Source organism: Oncorhynchus keta, chromosome 14, assembly GCF_023373465.1.
Source record: "Oncorhynchus keta strain PuntledgeMale-10-30-2019 chromosome 14, Oket_V2, whole genome shotgun sequence".
Classification (NCBI taxonomy): Eukaryota; Metazoa; Chordata; class Actinopteri; order Salmoniformes; family Salmonidae; genus Oncorhynchus; species Oncorhynchus keta.
The window spans coordinates 49,783,495-49,794,283 of NC_068434.1; the positions used below are offsets into that span (position 1 = coordinate 49,783,495).

Here is a 10,789-nt window from a genome sequence, read left to right on the forward strand (position 1 = left end):
AGGACAAGAGGATGAACGCATCTGCGTGGCAAATGGCACACTATTCCCTATGTAGTGCACTATTTTTGACAAGATCCCTCAACCAAACAGTAATTCAAAACTACACGCGAGGACACATTCATCAACAGAGATGACAGAGAGAGAGGGGAAGGGGCCAATCTGGGGGTTTGTGTCAAAACCCTTGAGTTTTGGAATCAAAAAATTATTGTAATAATTGATTAAGTAAAACTACAATAATTGTAATACATAAAAATACTGTAATTCCCATAGACTAATAAGCTTCGTATTGTTCATGTGTCTTTATGTATGCTAGATTCTGGGAATAAAGAGTAGTGGATGTAGTTATGGTTGGTGTGTTTGGGTTGGGGAATCGGGGGAATGTTTGTGTACGAGTGTGTGGATATTAATCAATGTCAAGTTGGATTAGGATGCGCCCCCTCCCTGCCCCCCCAGTCCCACCTCCTCACCAGTAATGCCTTCAACCTCCATTCCCTCCTGTTACTCCTCTCCTCCCCTCCAACCCCTCTCCCCCATTGCAGATTTTCTATGTTGTGACAGGAGTCCTGCTGTGTCCCGACAACGACTCTAATTTTCACACACACATGTCCACACACGTCCACATATGTACACAGAGCCCTATGCTCAGCACCAGCATGATTTGAAGGGGACAGAAGGGTGTTGAGGGAGGGAGTGTGGGGTTGTGGTATTGTTTGATGTGTGTGCATATGTGTGTTGCCACCACGGCAGCTGTTAGCATGTTTTATCCTGCTGCCTGTCTATACAGGGATGGGTGAGTGTCTGGAGCCTCTGTGACATCATAGAGATCAACACCCCTGACACACGCGCATAGACATAAATAATCATGCAAACAAACACACTATCCATGTGCTTATCATATGGTTTTGGTGAAGTTGAGTTGTGTCTGCAACTCAAATAGGCTAAAGCTTTACCTTTCTCTCCGTCTCCAGGTGTGTCTTGCAACCAGTTGTGTAGGAAAGGGTCAATGCACGTTAACGCCATTTACACAACTGTTTTATTTGCGCAAGTATTAAAAAAGTGAAATTGAAAATATAGGAAACTGTTCGCTGCAGACATCGATCAGTGGAGGCTGTTGAGGGGAACACGTTCTAGCTCATAATAATGGCTCGAACGGAGCAAATGGAATGATGTATTTGATACCATTCCACTCATTCTACTCCAGCCATTACCACGAGCCCATCCTCCCCAATTAAGGTGCCACAACCTCCTGTGGCATTGATCAGCGCTGAACCACTTATTTTGACTGATACATTCCAGCTTTCAACTCTTTAAATGAATAGCATCATGCTAAATCAGCCTTGTTAGAGAAATGTATTCATTTAGGGGGGAATTACGGAACGTAATTTTTATGCACTTTCCTCTCTACGTGTATTCTGACCATGAATTTAAGCATGATAATAGTTCACACGCTTTTCGTTTGGGTTGGAGATTTTTTTTTAAATCAAGGTATGGCGGAGGTGTGTCTAATAAGGTCAAGCAACCCGTTGGTTCCAAGTGGAACAAACTGTATTTTTCTGGTAGAAATATCACCATTCTCCATTGATATTGATAAGAGCTAGGTAAATGAGTAAGCCATTTGGATGAGGGGGATTGTAAATATAAATTACAATTGTTTTATACTGAACAAAAATATAAATCGAACATGCAACAATTTCAAAGATTTTGCTGAGTTACAGTTCATATAGGGAAATCAGTCAATTGAAATAAATTCAGGGGGTGCAGCCATGGGAGGGCATAGGCCCACCTACTTGGGAGCCAGGCCCACCCACTGGGGAGCAAGGCCAAGCCAATCAGAAGGAGTTTGTGTCCCCATAAAAGGGCTTTATTACTGACAGAAATTCTCCTCAGCACCCAGCATGCTCACAGTATGCTCACAGTGATGAAAACACATTTGTGCACATCATTTGAAGGAAATAAGCTTTTTGTGTGTATGGAACATTTCTGAGATCTTTTATTTCAGTTCATGGAACATGCTACCAGCACTTTACATGTTGAATTTATATTGTTTCAGGAAACTAGGCGTATGTCTCACGTTACAGGAGAAGCCTTTGAACGTAAACATTTATTTTTTATCAAAATGCATTTTTTGGGGCAGAAATGCCTTCTGGAACATGTGAACTTTCATGTGCCTCAATAACAAACTTGCATTCCGTCCATAAATATGAATAAAATTGTTAAATTATGAGTCTAGTTGGTTTAGCTACAGAAAAAATAAAGGAACCTTCCCACTAGCATGATTGGCTGAGATAATGGATGGACCGGACATTGCGGGGAGATGAGTTTGTATTGGTATGCCATGTCGCATGCTTCTGTCTGTAACTTGAGCTGTTCAGTATGTGTTGATTGCCTTTTATACTGTGCTGTTTTTGAAAGATATAACATTAGCTTTCAAGAACTACAAAAGTGGGCCTCCCGAGTGGCCCAGCAACCATGGCCGGGATTCCAATAGGACTGCACACAATTGGCACAGCGTCATCCGGGTTAGGGGAGGGTTTGGCCAGTGGGGCATTTACTCGCCAGTTGTACGCGCTCTAGCAACTCCTTGTGGTGGGCCAGGTGCCTGCAGGCTGATCCCAGTCGCCAGTTGTACGTTGTTTCCTCTGACACATTAGTTAAGCTGGTGGGTGTGAAGGAGTGTGATTTTTGTTTCGGAGTACGCATGACTCCACCTTCACCTCTCCCGAGCCCATTGGGGAGTTGCAGCAATGAGACAAGATTGAAAATTGGGGGTAAAAATAACAAAAAAATATTTGCTACTGTTCTCAACAACATGATGGGCTACTTTCTGCACACACCACGGTCAGTGTTAACACGCCACGGTCAGTTACTTGACAACGCTGGCTACAAACAAAACAGAGTTAAATGGGTCCAGTCTGCCGTGAAACGTTCATCCATGCGTACAGTAAGAGTCGAGCTACATTTTCAGATATATACGTTTCAAATTTAGTTAGAAAGTTGTTTTTATTACAAGCTAAAGTGTACTGTTAGTTAGTGAATGTTAACTTGCTGGCTCGCTAGCTAACGTTACATGTATGATCTGTGTAGTAATATTATTTGAATCAGAAATCCAATTTGCATTGCTAGTTATAGCCTAATGTTAGCTAGCTTTTGTTTAGTTTGTTCGCTTTTAGCTACCTGCAGATTTGTACTACAGCTATGACAATGTAAGTTTTGGTGGTAGTATGAGTTTGGATTATGCCGGTTCATCGTTTAGCTAGCGACATGTCTAAACAAAAGATTCCACTTCGGCCGGATTATTACATGACCCATCCACTTAGCTATATGTGTCTAGGGGTGGTTATGGTATTTCCTTCACATGACCCATCAATTTAGACAAGTGTCAGGTAAGCGGCATCTAAAAATGATAAATATTTATAAAATAGTTATCTGGACACTTCCTGCTTTTGATATTTTTACATTTGGTCATAATCACCCCCAGACACACCTGGCTAATTTGATGGGTCATGTAATAGTATTTTGTTTAGACATATAGCTAGCTACTATGCAAGTAACCATTTCAGTGTACTGTTTGCACCTTCTGTGCATGTGACAAATAAACATACATTTTATTTGATATAGTGTGTGTTTACCACATGGCCTCAAATGTGAATTCTTAAAGAGCCTAAGGCTTAAGAGCGTGTGAGCGATGCAAGAATGGGTGTAGAAAAAGAAGAGCTCTCCAGTAGGTGTACCAAAACTGTCAAGGGCCATTTCTCAAGTGGGTTTATCAACTCTCAAATCAGAATGACTTTCAATTGCAGTGTACGACACACAATTGTATAGCTCGGAGTCTCTACTTTTATCCAATGTTAAAAACACACTTAAAAATGTTGCTACATAAGACTGAATTGAGGCAGTCAGTCACGAATGTGAAACCAGTCATATTTATTTTTTAGGCAAGTCAGTTAAGAACAGATTCTTATTTACAATGATGGCCTAGGTTAACTGGGTGAACTGCCTTGATCAGGGGCAGAACAACAGATTTTCTTGTCAGCTCAGGGATACAATCTAGCAACCTTTTGGTTCCTGGCCCAATGCTCTAACCACTGGGCTACCTGCAGCCCCAAATGGCTGAAGCATATCAACAAAGCATATCAACAAAACACAGTATAGCACCAAACCTACCAAGTAGATTTATGATTTCTGGAATGTTTTAATTATAAGCCCGGCCTTTGCACTGTATTTTTTAGAATTTATATTGTGTTAAATATTAGTCATTATCGGTAGCTGCCGTCAGTTATACCCACACACATGTATAACTGTCACTGACTTGTGTTAGTTTCCTTATATTTTGCATTTTTTCCATTACATCATAAGTTTACCTTTCTTTCCTATATCACTGTTACGTTCTGACCTTTATTTCCTTTGTTTTGTCATTATTTAGTATGGTCAGGGCGTGAGTTGGGGTGGGCAGTCTGTTTTTCTATGATTTGGGTATTTCTATGTTTCGGCCTAGTATGGTTCTCAATCAGAGGCAGGTGTCATTAGTTGTCTCTGATTGAGAATCATACTTAGGTAGCCTGGGTTTCACTGTGTGAGTGACTCATACAACATCAATTATTGTAGGAATATGTTCCTGTCTCTGTGTTTGCACCAGATAACCTCAAACCGTCCTTTCACGTTTCTTGTATTCAGTTGTTCATGTGTACATTTACATATTAAAAGAACCATGGACACTTACCACGCCGCATATTGGTGCTCTGATCCTCTTCGGAAGAAGAGGAGAAAATCCCTTACAATCACGGTTGTGTAGTTGTTCCTGGGGGTTGCTAGCAGGAGGGAAACATAGTTTTGACGTCTTCACTGTTATTCTACAATGTATAAAATAGTAAAAATAAAGAAATACCCTTGAATGAGTAGGTGTGTCCAAACATTTCACTGGTACTGTATATCACCCATATCGGTGGTCATTTTAGGTCGTACCGGTATGTCAAATTAGCTCAATCGACAACTTCTCAGTGTAACAGCGTCGGTGGAAGAAGGTGAGGACCAAAGCGCAGCGTGGTACTTGTTCATGTTATTTATTTCAACTGAACACTATCAAACAAAGAAACAAAAAGCCAACTGAAACAACTCTGTCAGGTGCAAAACACACTAAACAGAAAATAATCACCCACAACTCAAGGGTGAAAACAGGCTGCCTAAGTATGGTTCTCAATCAGGGACAACGATTGACAGCTGCCTCTGATTGAGAACCATACCAGGCCAAACACAGAAATACCAAGTCATAGAAACAAGAACATAGACTGCCCACCCAACTCACGCCCTGACCATACTAAAACAAAGACATCACAAAGGAACTAAGGTCAGAACTTGACAGTAACCCCCCCAAAGGTGCGGACTCCGGCCACAAAACCTGAACCTATAGGGGAGGGTCTGGTGGGCGTCTGTCCGCGGTGGCCGCTCTGGCGCGGGACGTGGACCCCACTTCACCATAGTCTTGCCCGCTTCCTTACCCGCTTCCGTGGCGTCTTTAGAGCGGTGACCCTCGCCGCCGACCTCGGACTGGGGACACTAGCAGCGGGCCCCGAATGTCCGGCAGCTCCGGACAGACGGGAGACTCCGGCAGACGGGAGACTCTGGCAGCTCAGCACAGACGGGAGACTCTGGCAGCTCAGGACAGGAGGGAGCACCTGGAGGAAGGAGACAGAGACAGCCTGGTGCGTGGGGCTGCCACCGAAGGCCGGGTGCGTGGAGGAGGCACCGGATAGACTGGACCGTGGAGGCACACTGGAGGTCTCGAGCACCGAGCCTGCACAACCCTACCTGGCTGGATACTCCCTGTCGCCAGGCCAGTGCGGCGAGGTGGAACAGACCGCACTGGGCTGTGATGGCGAACCGGGGACACCGTGCGTAGGGCTGGTGCCATGTACCCCGGCCCAAGGAGTCTCACTGGAGACCAGATGCGCTGAGCCGGCTTCATGGCACCTGGCTCGATGCCCTCTCTAGCCCGGCCGATACGAGGCGCTGCGATGTAACGCACCGGGCTATGCCTGCGCACCGGGGACACCTCACGGCCTAACATGGTGCCTGCCTCTCTCAATGGTAAGCACAGGGAGTTGGCTCAGGTCTCCTACCTGACTTAGCCACCCTCCCCGTGTGTCCCCCCCAATACATTTTTATTTCGCTGCCTCCAGCTCTGCCTTGGTGCGGCGATATTCCCCAGCCTGTGCCCAGGGTCTCTTGCCGTCTAATATCTCCTCCCAAGTCCAGTTCTCCAGGTATCGCTGCCTCTCGTCACCACGCTGCTTGGTCCTTTCTTGGTGGGTGATTCTGTAACGGTCGTCGGTGGAAGAAGGTGAGGAACTGAACACTATCAAACAAAGAAACAAATATCTTATCTGTATTTTTTGAAACTGCACTGTTGGTTAGGGGCTCGTATGTAAGCATTTCACTGTAAGGTCTACTACACCTGTTGTATTCAGCGCATGTGACTAGTAAAATTTGATTTGATTTTAAATCTGTCTTCCGCATTTAACCCAACCCCTTTGAATCAGAACATCCTTAATCTACGTCCAAGTCATCGGAGCCCAGGGAACAGTTGTTGTGGGGGTTAACTGCCTTGTTCAAGGCGACAGATTTATCCACCTTGGGGTTCAAACAAGAAACCTTTCGGTTACTGTCCCAACGCTCAAACCGCTAGGCTACCTGCCACCCTAATAGCAGTTAGCCTAACAAATACTGTAGGTGAGTACTAAAATATTGGACTAACACACAGTATCCAACATCCCTTCTATTCGTGTGACTTGTCCAGTGATCCTGTCCTTTTCCTCTCTCTCTCCAGCCCTCTGGACTGCACTTATTAAGCTTGTGAATGGACAGAGAGGGTCTGGCAGCTGCCTTACGAAGGAGAGAGAGAGAGACACACACACACTAACAGCTCCTAATGAGATGCACAGTGTCAATGGCCCTCCCTTTCTGAAGAGGGAAGAAGAAAAGGACTCTTTCTCTCTTTCTCACCCCTCTTCCACTCCGCTCTGTCTTCTATGCCCTTCTCCCTCCATCTCCTGGCCTACTCCCCAGCTAGCCAAGGCTTTTGTTCAGACGCCAGATGATAACCCAAATGCCCCAGCGCAGCCGGCCTTTTCAGCCACGTTCACCAGTCTACCCTCGAGTCACAAGTCACCACAACTGGGCAGCTGAATGCATCACGTGACAACGGCAACCATGGCAGGATTCTGATGATGGCAGGGGTACTTGTAATTGTTGTGGATGTTGCAAGACAGGACTGTTCCATTGGTGATGAAAATATGTATGATTAGTTTGATGTGGGCCTGAGACACTTTTTTAAAAGTAGAAGATGTGTAGAGAGCAGCTTCTAAAATACTTTTCTTTCATGGTCAAGAAATTGATGCATGTCAACCTGTTCAGCCTTGTGAGGACACAGATGAACTTTGCTCAAGTTCTTAGCTACTTTAATTAGCGCCCAAGCCCTCTGCAGGACAAGAAGAGAACTGCACAGCTGGTCTAATTTTTATCTCATCCAACTCTTTATGTACTGTACTTTATGTAAGATTATAAACTGGGTGGTTCGAGCCCTGAATGCTGATTGGCTGAAAGTTGTGGTATATCAGACTGTATACCATGTATACCTTTTCATTGCTCAAATTATTTTGGCAACCAGTTTATAATAGCAATAAGGTACCAGGGGGTTTGTGACATGTGGCCATATATCACACCCCCTCGGGCCTTATTGCTGAAAGATAACCTGATACAACATGTTTTGTGAATAAATAACATGAATTAAAAAGTAGGCGGAGTCTGGTTAAGTTTGAGTCTCTCTGCGGCTGGTTTCTCTCTGAAGCTGCTCTATAGGGAGCAGAGGAGAAAGTCCTGACCTGGTCATCAGCTAAGACAGCTCTCTATTCTAAAGACCATGGATCTTTTTGCCTGTTGGCTAATATAAGGAATCCGTTGAAAGTAGAGTTTTGATTTTGTCATTGCATTGGCGACTATCTGTTAAATTGATGAGTCATCCTATCATCCCTTATCGTAAAACATATTTTTTCAAATAAAAAATAACATTAATAATCTGATTTAATTGATAAATGTTAAGACAACATGTTATAAATTCAAAACTGTCGATACTACACTGACCAGATTCTCCCTGCATTCTCCTGACTGGTCTTTCTTAACTGGACATTTTGCCAATATCTATCTATTGGTTGGTCTCTTTGCAGTTACAGTAGCTACTCTATCTTGACTGATCCCTCTTGTGGCACGTCTCTGTCAGTTCCTACCCTGTGTAACTAGTCTCTCTCTATAGCTGGATGTGTTGTGGAGCTCCATTGGTCACACTGTCCAAACTGTTTTCTTTATTTTCACCTTTATTTAACCAGGTAGGCTAGTTGAGAACAAGTTCTCATTTACATCTGCGACCTGGCCAAGATAAAGCAAAGCAGAGCGACACAAACAACACAGAGTTACACATGGAGCAAACAAAACATACAGTCAATAACACAATAGAAAATAAGTATATATAGAGGCAATAAATAGGCCATAGTGGTGAAAAAATTACAATTTAGCAATTAAACACTGGAGTGAGCGACTGGAGTGATAGATGTGCAGAAGATGAATGTGCAAGTAGAGATACTGGGGTGCGAAGGAGCAAGAAAAATTTAAATAACAATATGGGGTGAGGAAGTTGGATGGGCTATTTACAGATGGGCGATGTACAGGTGCATTGATCTGTGAGCTGCTCTGACAGCTGGTGCTTAAAGTTAGTGAGGGAGATATGAGTCTCCAGCTTCATTGATTTTTGCAATTCGTTCCAGTCATTGGCAGCAGAGAACTGGAAGGAAAGGCGGCCAAAGGAGAATTTGCTTTGGGGGTGACCAGTGAAATATACTTGCTGGAGCGCGTGCTACGGGTGGGTGCTGCTATGGTGACCAGTGAGCTGAGATAAGGCGGGGCTTTACCTAGCAAAGACTTATAGATGACCTGGAGCCAGTGGGTTTGGCGGCGAATATGAAGCGAGGGCCAGCCAGCGAGAGCATACAGGTCGCAGTGGTGGGTAGTATAAGGGGATTTGGTGACAAAATGGATGGCACTGTGATAGACTGCATCCAATTTGCTGAGTAGATGACATCGTCGAAGTCAAGGATCGGTAGGATAGTCCGTTTTACGAGGGTTTGTTTGGCAGCATGAGTGAAGGATGCTTTATTGCGAAATAGGAAGCCCATTTAATTTTGAATTGGAGGTGCTTAATGTGGGTCTGGAAGCAGAGTTCACAGTCTAACCAGACACCAAGGTATTTGTAGATGTCCACATATTTTGAGTCAGAACCGTCCAGAGTAGTGATGTTGGACGGGCGGGCAGGTGCTTGTAGCGATTGGTTGAAGAGCATGCATTTAGTTTTACTCGTATTTAAGAGCAGTTGGAGGCCACTGAAGGAGAATTGTATGGTATTGAAACTCGTCTGGACGTTAGTTAACACAGTGTCCAAAGAAGGGCCAGAAGTATACAGAATGGTGTCGTCTAGATAGAGGTGGATCAGAGAATCACCAGCAGCAAGAGCGACATCATTGATGTATACAGAGAAAAGAGTCGGCCTGAGAATTGAACCCTGTGGCACCCCCATAGAGACTGCCAGAGGTCCGGACAACAGGCCCTCCGATTTGACACACTGAACTCTGTCTGAGAAGTAGTTGTTGAACCTGGCATGGCAGTCATTTGAGAAACCAATGCTGTTGAGTCTGCCGATAAGAATGTGGTGATTGACAGAGTCAAACAAGGCAAAGTTTGTGCGATAAGGAGAGGTCGAACAGAGGGGCCTATTCACCAGCCCAGACCCCATCCGCACAACACGTGTGCAAACACACACATAGAGATAGAGGAGGGAAGAGAGAGAAAGATGGGGAGAGAGAGAAGATGCAAGAGAGGGCAGTGAGGGTGCGTAGTATGCTTTGTCCTGACAAGCCCTCTTAGCGTAATAGAGAGAAAGAGGGAAAGAGAGAGACAGACAAGAGAGTGTTTTGTGTCTGTGTGTCTGTCTGTCTGTCTGTCTGTCTGTCTGTCTGTCTGTCTGTCTGTCTGTCTGTCTGTCTGTCTGTCTGTCTGTCTGTCTGTCTGTCTGTCTGTCTCTGTCTGTCTGTCTGTCTGTCTGTCTGTCTGTTTGTTTGTCTGTCTGTCTGTCTGTCTGTCTGTCTGTCTGTCTCTGTCTGTCTGTCTGTCTGTCTGTCTGTCTGTCTGTCTGTCTGTATGTCTGTCTGTCTGTCTGTCTGTCTCTGTCTGTCTCTGTCTGTCTCTGTCTGTCTGTCTGTCTGTCTGTCTGTCTGTCTGTCTGTCTGTCTGTCTGTCTGTCTGTCTGTCTGTGTTTCCCAAGTCCCCTGTTACCAGTAAAAACCTGGATTGCCTCTCTCACCCTTAGTCATGAAAGGGCCTAAGAGATAACACCACAAAGACAGATAACACCAAACAACCACAACGGGCCATGGTGGGCTTCCTATAGCATGTCTAAATACACATTGCCACATTTGGATGTTTTTATGTCGGTCACTGAGTGTGCTGTTATTTTCAGCCAGGCCACTCTTGTAAAATATCAATTATATCGCAATGAGACTAACCTGGTAAAAATAAGGTAAAATAGATTGATTGTGCACTTTGTTGGACTTTTTTTTTTTTTAAATGACAAGGCGCAGAAAAACAACTATTTTATTGTAAGGTAAATAAAATATGTATTCAGATCTGAGCCTCTTTTGGACCCTGGTCTTAAGTGTTGGCTCAATAACCCACTTTTTTTTTTTACATT

At 44.3% G+C, this 10,789-nt stretch overlaps 1 long non-coding RNA gene across 1 annotated transcript; it reads left to right on the plus strand.

Annotated features, from left to right (window-relative positions):
- Nucleotides 1-726: 726 nt before the first annotated feature.
- LOC118376496 (uncharacterized) lies at nt 727-10,198 on the plus strand. Its single transcript, XR_004824041.2, has 3 exons — nt 727-6,337; nt 6,537-6,726; nt 6,824-10,198. It is a non-coding gene; the product is annotated as an uncharacterized LOC118376496 (long non-coding RNA).
- The last annotated feature ends 591 nt before the right edge of the window (nt 10,199-10,789 follow it).